General features: G+C 37.9%; 1 pseudogene; it reads left to right on the top strand.

Annotated features, from left to right (window-relative positions):
• Positions 1–7,297: 7,297 nt before the first annotated feature.
• Positions 7,298–8,333, top strand: LOC100751883 (annotated as a pseudogene).
• Positions 8,334–11,493: the final 3,160 nt, after the last annotated feature.

Below are 11,493 nucleotides of genomic sequence, written 5' to 3'. Positions count from 1 at the left end.
AGAGATTATATAGATAATAAAGTCCAACATATAATAACTAATTTACAGTAATATTATAGCCAATATTAAATTAAATGGAGAGAAATTCAAACAATTCTACTGAAATCAAGAACAAAGCAGGCTTGTCCACTCTTGAATATCAATTTAATATAGAACTTAATGTTTTAACTTGAATGATACAATGACTAAAAGAGGTCAAAGGGATACAAAATGGAAAAGGAGTAAGTCAAAGTAGTATTATTTGCATAGAATATGATTGTGTACATAAGTGACCATAAAAATTCCACTAGACTACTCTAACATCTGATTAACACTTCAGCAAAGTGGCTAGATATCTGGATAAAAGATTAACTAAAAGACTTAGGATCTTCTCTATAGACAAATGAAATGGAATGAGAAAAAATCAGGATACCAAGATTCTTCACAATAACCTCAATTAATATAAAATAACTTGGTGTAATTCTAATGAAGCAAATGAAAGACCTACATGACAAGAACACCAAGTCTTTGAAGAATTAAATTGAAGAAGGTATCAGAAGATGAAAAGATCTCCCATGCTCATGAATCAGTGGAATTAACTAAGTAAAAATAGCCATCCTGCAAAAAGCAATACAGATTGCATGCAATTCACATCAAAATTTGAACACTTTTTTTATATTTGAAACAGGGTTATTGTGTGTAGCCTTGGCTGTCCTGGAACTCACTCTGTAGACCAGGGTGGGCTCAAACTCACAGAGACCCACCTACCTCTGTCTTGCAAGGACTGGGATTAAAGGCATGTGCCACCACCACTCAGCTCTAATACAATTCTTACAGACTCTGAAAGTTCTCAATTTCATATGAAAAAGCAAAAAATTCAGGATAGCTAAAGTAATTCTGAAATAGAAATGTTGGGGGTATTATCCTTACTAAATGTGAGCTGTACTACAAATCTCTAGTAATAAAAATAACATGGTATTGCAGTAAAAAAAAAAAAAACAGACAGGTTAATCAACGGAATGGAATGAAGACCAAGATATAAATTCAAACACTTAGGGTTGCCTGGTTTTGTTACATATTCCAGAAATACACACTAGAGAAAAAGAAAGCTTCTTCCATAATTGGTGATGCTTAAATTGGATACCTGCATGCAAAATAATGTAAACAGATCTACATTTATTACCCTGCACAAAACTCAAGTCTAAATTGATCGAAGACCTCAACATAAATCAATATACAGTGGCTCTGTTAGAAGAGACAGTGAGGGACAGAATTAAACAAATTGGCACAAAAGACAACTTTCTGAAAAGAACAGCAATACCTCTGGCAATAAGATCAAACATTAAAAATGGTATCACACAAAACTGAAAAGTTGTGTAAGCAAAAGACACCATCAGCTGGATGAACAGGCAGCCTACAGAATGGAAAAAGATTTTCAGCAACTCTACATCAAACATAGGTCTAATATCAAAAATATATGACATACTCAAAAAACTGGATATTAAAAATCAACAAAAGAAACAAGTAATACTGGGCAAGTGGCCTTGACACACACCTTTATTTCAAACATTTTGGATGCAGAGGTAGATAGAAGGATCTCTGAGTTCAAGGCCAGCCTGTTCTACAGAGGAAGTTCAAGAATGGCCAAGAATAAACAGATATACCTTGTTTTGTAAAGAAAAAAGTCCTTGTGCCAAATGGTTACAGATCTAAACAGAATTCCCAATAAAAGAATCACAAATGGGCCAGGTGTTGGTTACACCTTTAAGCCCAGCAATTAGGAGACAGAGGCAGGTGGATCTCTCTGAATTCGAGGCCAGACTGGTCTCCAAAGCGAGTGCCAGAAGAGGCTCCAAAGCCTCACAGAGAAACGCTGTCTCGAAAAAAAAAAAAAAAAAAAAAAAAAAGGAATCACAAATGGCTTTCAAAAACCAAAAGAAATGTTGAACATCCATAGCCATCAGGGTAATGCAAATCAAAACTACTTTAAGATTCCATCTTACCCATGTACCCATGTAAGAATGGCTAAGTCTGATAACACATGTGACAGCTCTTGCTGGCCAGTATGTGGAGCAAGGGGAACACTCCTTATTGGTGGGAGTGCAAACTTATAAATCCACATTTTAAGTCAATATGGATGTTCCTCAAAAATTGAGCATATATATATATATATATTTCAATACTCAGCTCCATCACTCTTGGGCATATACCAAATGTATGCTTCATCATACCATAAGGCCCTTTCCTCAACTATGTTCATTGTGACTTCAATTGTCAGCTAGAAACTGGAAACAACCTACCTGTCCCTCAGCAGAAGCACGGACAATAGAAAGGTGGTACATTTAAACAATGTAGTTTTACTGAGCTGTTAAAAAACAATCACATCAGGAATTTTACAGGCAAATGGATACAAGTAAAACACAAACAAACAAGCAAAAACCTTGATGAGTGAAGTAACCCAGGCCATGAAGACAAATACAGTATTTATGCACATACATGTACATATTAGCTGTTAATTACCTGATAATCAGACTACAGTCCACAGACTTAGAGAGTTTATGTAAAGAGGAGGCCTCTAGGGAGAATTCCTTGAACTTGCTGGGAAGGGGAAACAAATATATTTTTGCAGGTGGATTGAGGGTGGGTAGGGATGGGAGTAGGAGGAATCAGGTGTTGGTGTTAAAGGGTAAGACTTTTGGAACAGACTTTTTGGAATGGGGGAGCATTTGGAGGCCAGTGTGGAAAGCTAGTGCAGTGGAAACTTCCTAGAATCTATGAGTGTTAGCCTAGTGAGAATTTCTATTATTGGAGAATACTGACTCTAAATTAACAATCTTTTGCAACCAGGAAAAGTTTGCAGTGGTCCAACTGGGTTATAATCAATGAGAAGGTCCAGTGAAGAATCCTAAACAAACCTGGCTGATGCTAGCACAAAATTCTGAGAGCTGGATCCCATTACAGAGGACAATATTCACACATCTCATTGAAAGAAAAGAGGTACAGCTTGTGGAGGCTTGGAGTCTTCACCCCTACATTCTTTTAGTCTCTTTGATGCAAGAAGGTATTTTAAAAGTATGGAAAGAGAAACCTGGACAGCAACCCAGACAAAAATGGTTGTCCTCCAACTTATCATGTCTGCCAGATATATCGGCAGTTGTGGTGCTGAACTTGGAGTAACCTGGAAATGTTTTGTTTAACTTGAAGCCAATCCGTGAAAGAGAGCCAATACCCTACACTGCCTCAATGCAACATCAGGAGACTGGATAATCAGGAGGTCTAGGATTGATGCCTTGTCCAATCATCATCAGAGAGACTTCCTCAAGCATCAGATGGGAGCAGTAGCAGGGACTCACAGCCAGACATTATCCAATCTAAATAGGAGGTCTTCATTGGATCCCTCTCCTTGGAGTTTGTGGAATCATGCAAAGGAGGGGGAGGAAAGACAGTAGGAGTCAGAGTGGATGTAGAAAACAAAGAGACCATTGACCACTGTATTAACTAACAAGGCTCACATGGGCTCACAGAGACTGAATTGGCAAGCCTGGGGCCAACATTGATTGCACTTTGTCCTCTGCATATGTATTATGACTGTTAGTTTGGTGATTTGGTGGATTCCAGCTATGGAAGCAGGGATATCTCTGACTCTTACCTGCTCTTGTTCTCTTTTCCTTCCATTGTTTTGTCTTGTATAACATCAATATGAAAACTTTTGTCTTATTATATCTAGTTTTATACCATTTGCCTGATGTCTTTTGGGGCCTTTTTTTTCTGAGAAAAAAACAGAGGAGGAATATATCTGGGGGCAGAGGAAGATAGTGAGAGCTGGAAGGAGTGGATGAATGGGAAACTGTGGTTGGAATGTACTGTATCAGGGAAAAATCTACTTTCAATAACAAAAAGAAGGAAATGGCCATAAAATAAATGGATGTCTACACATCTATAATTCTTGTAAGAGTAAATAATTGCCCAATTATTTTGCAATAAATAATAAAAAAGTTTATTATTTTTCTGCCTCAACAGTGCATAATGGTTATATTTACATTCTATCTTTCCAGATTTATCAGACATTAAATGATGAAAATCAAAAGATGGGTCAGAAAGCCTTTGAATATTTGTAGCTAGCCATATTTTAATTCCTTTAGCATGTTCTTAAGTTACCATATTATGTTAGCTCTTTAAAAAAGCTATGAATGAAAATTTTTGAGAAATTAATGATCTACATATTGAACACATAATTGTTGTAAACTAAATGTGTCACTTTTGAACCCTAAACTGAATAATTGGTTGTATAAATTACTTATATAATATAGTAATTAATATGCATATGAAACAATGCAAATAACTTTATATATAATTTTATATTTTAGAAAGTTACATATATTCAGCTTTACAGAGTTTTTCAATTGTCTTCTAGCTTCACTCTTCATCATGATTGTTATATTCCTGATTGCATTTTTTTTGTTCTATTTTGAAAGAAAATTACAGGTATGATGAGATACAGGAAGCAGAGATGATTAAATGGAAGCTGAAAATGATGAAAGACATTAAATATTCTGAGTGTCCATCAACAGGACATGGTCTGTTTAAACTATTGGTTAACCAATCAGTGAAATTCTAAGAGAAATGAACAAGTACATTAAATATAACCTGCGAAGGTTCCTAGTTGGCATAAACTATACATCCTATGGAAAGTTATTAAAAGAATGAAAATTCTAGAGAAATGTACAATGTATGTAAGATTAAAAGCAACAGCAAATAAGTTGTCTATGATAGTGGTGGTTGTGGGAATATCATGCTGGTGTCATAGAATAAAAACATGTGTAGTCTAGTTCATGTGCTAAGCATGTTTAGTGTGAACAGTGACACTCTTGGTACAGGGTAGTAATGCTACTTTTCTGATGATTCAGCTTTTACCCCGATATTTGAATCCAGGTATTTGTTGTTAAGACCTGTTAGAACTCATTCCCCCCTCACCCCCGTCTCTGTCTCTCTGTCTCTCTCTCTGTGTGTGTGTGTGTGTGTGTGTGTGTGTGTGTGTGTGTGTGTGTTTGTGTCTGTGTTTTTCTTGGCAATCAACTCTGAAATAAGTGTCTTCTAGATTTGTGAGAATGGTATTTTGTATTGGTAAAAGTAGACTGGTAGCTAGCATTCACAACTTCAATGACTCTAAACTGAATTCTCTAAGACAAGGAAGTCCATGCATTACAGTTAAACTTTTAATCACCTGCAGAGAAATAGTCCAAAGCCACCATGGGTTTTATAAACCAAACTGAGAAAAGTAGTCGATCATTTAGGGAACTATCAGAATTGAATGTAACATGAAAAAAAAATTACAGAAGGGAATGGATCTTCCATGATAAAAGATATGCTGATTTAATTCTAGAAAAGAGTATCATTTTCCATTGTGAACACTGACTGATATTTGAGTAAAGTATAATTGTTCACATGGTTTGTAGAAAAATCATCATTGAATAGGACATTGATATTTCTAAGTTTCTTCACAAAAGTTTTCCAATAGTTAGGATTTTGCACCTGTTTTGAACTTGTTTAAAGGTAGGAATATTTTAAAAACTTTGCAAGAATCAGTTATGAAATCTAATGTTGTTTTTTATTACTAAAATAAATATAATGACCTTAACTAATGTGTGAGGTAAAATTTTAAAAGTATTTCCAGTTATTCAGTATTGCATGTATTCCTTATCGTGCAAAAGACTTCATAGCCTGACATTGATAAATGATCTCATACTCAATTGTTCAGTACACGAAATACCCATTTAATATTGAAATAGGTTTTTCTTATAGTGCTATTTCCAAAATTCCTTCCTCTTATAGTAGTAAGTGCTGGTATTTCTGTCACATCTGGCAACATGCAATGATGTACCTGAATCAAAAATGTATCAGAGGTCACATACATGAGAGCTAAAACCTTCAAGTTAGTTATGATCCAAGTTTTCACTTCATCCCTGGAACCATCATATAAAATAATTCACATTTTATCAACTGCAAAGGTTTACATTCTATTAAAGCCCTCACATCCTTGTTGTTCCTTGAACAGTCACTATAACATTATTTATAAAAAATACAAATACATGGGGAAATTATCTAAGATATTTATCCTTTTAAATTTGGGTATAAATATACTAAAACAAGTGCTATTGTTTACTGTTCCTAAGTTGTAATTAATGGAGATACAAAAGAATAAAACATCTGTAAAAAAAAATAGACGGTTTAGAAACAGCTTACTAGTTATCCGAAAGAGAAATTGGCTTATTGTGTATAATGAGATATGACTACAAAGATGAAAAGTCTGAGATTCAGAAAGCATATTTGCTAGGTACTGTGGGGTATTTCATAAGTTTTGGACAGAACCAGGGAGAAAAAGAAAAGGGATGTAAGGTAAGATTTGTACTATCTGGAATAAACATTAGTTTGGATCAGTCCTCATGACAATGGTTTGAAATTGAAAGGCCTTTAAATTCGAAGTGGCACTGCCTCCATAGAGTCTTGGTAGCGAAAGGTAACCTTTCACAGCTCAGTAGACAGTAAATGCCTGAAGCATATTCCAACATGAAACTCCTGTGTACTTTACAGAAGTCATTGCTCCTGTCACCTTGGAGAACGCCATCCTCCTGGAGATTCAGGTAAGCTAGGGGCATGGTCATTATCGTAAGACATACAGCAGAAACTCTTTCATGAAGACATCTTCCCTGGAACCTCTAAAATATGTGATTTCTTATCTTGCGGTTACTGTCTTGTTTTCAATTTTTTTGTTGTTAGTGTGAAAATACTCCATCCTTCAATGGAGTGCCTATCGTCACATAGAAGACTTTTTCGGACGGAAAGGCATACGTGACAGCTGCCAAATGTTATATTTCACCTGGCTTAGATTATTTAAAAAAATAACGAACAAGGAAATACCAATGGAGATGGTGATAGCAACATAATCCTGTACTTGCCACCAATTCCAGCACTTTGAAGTCAAAGGTGAACAAAAAAAAAAAAAAAAAAAAAAAAAAAAAAAAAAAAAAAAAAAAAAAAAAAAAAAAAAAAAACAGACCCCAGACTAAAACAAGCGGTTCTCAACTGAAAAAATGGATTTGAGGCGGGCACAGGCTTGCGTGCGCAGCGGGCGGCCGTTGGCCGTGTCGGCGGCTGCCAGGGTGGGCTCTGTGAGGTCAGCCGGCGTTGGCAAATCGTGCCCAGGATGTAGAGCTGGCTGTCCCCCATGGCGTTTCCGACGCTAAGCTGGGTGGGGTAGAGAGTAGGGGGCGGTAGTCGGGGGTGGTGGGAGGAGGAGGAGGAGGCAAATCCCTTCTAAATGGCGCCCAAGCAGGACCCGAAGCCCAAATTCCAGGAGGGTGAGAGAGTGCTGTGCTTTCATGGGCCTCTTCTCTATGAAGCCAAGTGTGTAAAGGTTGCCGTAAAGGACGAACAAGTGCAATACTTTATCCATTACAATGGTTGGAATAAAAATTGGGATGAATGGGTTTCAGAAAGCCGAGTGCTCAAATATGTGGACACCAATTTGCAGAAACACTGAGAGCTTCAAACGCCAATCCAGAACAGTATGCAGAGGGCGAGATTGAGAGGGGCTGCTCCAGGAAAGAAGACATCTGATCTGCAACAGAAAAATGTTGAAGTGAAAACAAAAAAGACCAAGCAGAAAACACCCGGAAATGGAGATGGTGGCAGTACCAGTGAGACACCTCAGCCTCCTAGGAAGAAAAGAGCCCGGGTAGATCCAACTGTTGAAAATGAAGAAACATTCGTGAACCGAGTTGAAGTAAAGATCCCGGAAGAGTTGAAACCATGGCTTGCGGATGACTGGGACTTGATCACCACACAAAAAACAGCTTTTTTATCTTCCTGCCAAGAAGAATGTGTATTCCATTTTGGAGGATTATGCAAACTATAAGAAGTCTCGAGGAAATACAGATAATAAGGAGTATGCTGTTAATGAGATTGTGGCAGGGATAAAGGAATACTTCAATGTAATGCTGGGCACTCAGCTACTCTACAGATTTGAGAGACCACAGTATGCTGAGATTGCAGCATAATGCTTGCAGATCACCCTGATGCACCCATGCCCCAGGTGTATGGAGCACCACATTGACTGAGATTATTTGTGCGAATTGGAGCTATGTTGGCCTGTATACCTCTAGATGAGAAAAGCCTTGCTTTATTACTGAACTATCTACATGATTTCCTCAAGTACCTGGAGAAGTATTCAGCAACTTTGTTCAGTGCCAGTGATTATGAAGTGGCTCCTCCTGAGTACCATCGGAAAGCCGTGTGAGGGGCGTGCTCTCTCTCTCCTCTCTCTCTCTCACTCGTGCTTGGATCTCTGTAAACAGTTTGGTTCTTAGTCCTTTTCTTGTACAAATGCTGTACTTTGAAGACCATGAGTGTATAGCAATTGATGTTTGTTTTCTGTTTGATTTAAACAGAGAAAATAAAAGGAGTCGGTGGTCCTTTTCTTCTTTCTTTTCATTTCAAAGTTTCTACCAGTGTATTCAGTGATGGACAACAGAGAGACAGGTTGTAGAGCATTTTATTGCCTAGTTGACAAAGCTGCTTTTGAATGCTGGTGGTTCTGTTCCTTTGACACTACACACTTTTATAATATGTGTTAATGCTCTATAACAAAATGCTCTGATTCCTAGTGCAAAAGGTTCCCTTCAGTGTATATAACTGAACACCCATCTATCTGTGTTCTTTTTTTTTTTTAATGGTGCTTAAAGAGCCCATCCTTTGCAAGTCATCCATGTTGTTCTTAGGTATTTTATCTTTGCTTAATTGTTAAAGAATGGTGGCTTGTTTCATGGCTTTTGTATTTGTGTCTAATGCACTTTTAACATGATAGACGCAATGCATTGGGTAGCTACAGTTTTATGGAAAAGTCAATCTTGTAGGAGTTGTTTTTCAGATCTTCAATAAATGTTTTCTTATTTAAAAAATGGATTTGATAACTCAAATGCAATTAGGCTTCCCTCTTTATTTCTACATCAAGTACACAAAGGTAAATGTTTTTAACTTTAAAAAATGGATTTTACGTATCTAATGATTAAAGAATTTACACTTACTACAGGGAGGTGTTAATTCAATTGTGCTTGATATACCATGTGTGTCTGCTCCTCCTTCTTTCCTAGCTTCTCTGGAGGTGTGGATTGTAGGTTGCTACTTCTTTGCTCTAGATCTAAAATCCATATATAAGAAAGTAGATACCACTTTTGTCTTTTTGTGACTTCATTACCTCACTCAGGATGGTTTCTTATAGTTTTATCCATTTGCCTGTGAATTTCAAGATTTAATTGTCTTTTCCAATGAGTAGTACTCCATTGTGTAAATGTACCACATTTCCCCCCATCCATTCCTCATTAGAGGGACATGTGTGTTGCTTCCTTCCAGTTTCTGGCTATTACAAATCTACAAGGTCGACCCCAACTAACAATCTAAGCAACAGTCGAGAGGTGTAGGGGATGCTATAGCCACACCTGCTTAGGGGCTGGCTACAGGTGTGCCTTACCATGCTTTCGAGGGTGTGATCAGGGTGACATAGAGTGAGGGGCATTCAGGTGGCTGGTTTCGCTTTTGATTTCGCCTTTAGGCTTGCTGTACAGACTGCTGCCTCACCAGCTGGCTAGGTCATTCTTTGAGAAAGGCTTTTCCCTATTAAATACCCTTGTATTTCTACCTGGCTCCATATTGGTAATTTCCCACATTAGAGAGGCTATCTTAAAAGCCCTTCTCCAATAATGAGATTGATGACTACCTTATATGTATCTTACTGGATTGCAGCAAACAGGCAAATGAGTGGTTTCCAAAAATGCTTAGTAGGAAAAGTGTCCAGTTGAAGTGTACAGAGTTCCAGCAACACAGGTCACTGTAGGCAGGAGGAAGTGCCAGGAAAAACCAAGATGGAAAGTGGGTTATGAGTTCAGATTTTAGGATCCCAAAATTTTCCATGCCCCTGTCGTGAGAGGTTACAGAGCAAGCCTATGCCTCCAGCAAGCTGTGAGAGAGCTTACGGAGAGTCTAAATCATGTGGGTGCCAAATGTTAGATTTTTGTTTAAATTAGAAATAAAGAAGAAGAGCACAAGATGAGACATATTAGACGTATTGACCAGGTTATTATAGGCCCAGCAGAGTGGAGAGACTAAGAGAGAAGAGAAACATGGTTAATGGTTGACTGCCATGGCCAGTCACCATAGAAAGTCAGATAGAGCTCATAGGTGGGAGAAGAGACAAGCAGAGAGAAGAGGAGAGAGAGAGGAGAGAGAAAGAGCACATAAATGAACAGGGCTTTGTCTTTTAAAGGAGTCCTCTGCAACTGAGTGCAGACTTAGTTCCCATGGAACAATGGGCTACCCAGGTAACAGGGGCAGGCCAGCATAATGCCTGAACCTTTCAGGGAGGGTCTAGGCCCTGAACCAAATGATATGACAGACTTTGAAGATCCCCCAAAGAAGACTTCACCCACCTTGGGGAACAGAAAGGGGTTGGGCAAGGGGAGTCGGTGGGGAGCAGTGGAGGAGGGGAGGTTGGGAAGGAGAGGGAACTGAGATTGACATGTAAAAGAAGCTTGTTTCTAATTTAAATAAAAATACATTATGATTGTTAATTAAAAAAATAAAACAAGCTTGTTTCTAATTTAAATAAGAAGAAAAAAAAATGATGGTTCCACTGCCAACGGCCCCACAGACTGCCAAAGTTACACAACTATCACATATTCAGAGGGCCTAGTTTGGTGCTAAGTAAGTTCCCCTGTAGTTAGTCCAGAGTCATTGATCTCCCATTCATTTTCATAGTCAGAAGTCTCATAAAATACTAAAATAGTTGCTATCATAATACTAAAATAGTACCTACATACAGAGGACCTGGTGAAGACCCACATAGGCCCTTGGATTTTTCCTTTAGTCTCTATGAGCTTGTAGGTGCTTTATGCACTTGATTCAGAGGGTCATGTTCTCCTAATCTTCCCCATTCCCTCTTATTCTTAAAATCATTCCACCTGCTAGTCCTTGAGATTTGTTAGCATATTAGAAGAGATATTAGATGTAGACTTCTAATTTCGACTCTCCACGTTTGTATAATATATGATTGTGTGTGGATGAATCTGTTCCAATCTGTTATCAGAAGAATGTTAACTTGTTGTGACTGGAAAAGCCACTGATCTATGATTATAGTCGAAATTTATTGGTAATAAATTCTTTCTTCCCTTCCTTCCCTTCCTTCCTTCCCTTCCTTCCTTCCTTCCTTCCTTCCTGATTTATCTCTTTATTTCTTTGCTTCTCTCTCCTTCCTTCCTTTCTTCATCTCTCTCTCTCTCCTCTCTCTCTCTTTGTGTGTGTGTCTCTCTGTGTTTCTCTCCCTTTTGATAACTTGTCTATGGTCTTCTTTGAGCTCTCTGGTCCAAAGACCAGGTATTGGTTACTCAAACAGTATAGGATATGCATTCCTTTTGTGAAGTGGGCCTTCAGTGAAATCAGATAGTCGTTGGCTACTCCCTAAAT

Source organism: Cricetulus griseus (assembly GCF_003668045.3).
Source record: "Cricetulus griseus strain 17A/GY chromosome 1 unlocalized genomic scaffold, alternate assembly CriGri-PICRH-1.0 chr1_1, whole genome shotgun sequence".
Lineage (NCBI taxonomy): Eukaryota > Metazoa > Chordata > Mammalia > Rodentia > Cricetidae > Cricetulus > Cricetulus griseus.
This window is presented reverse-complemented; position numbering and strand designations above follow the sequence as displayed.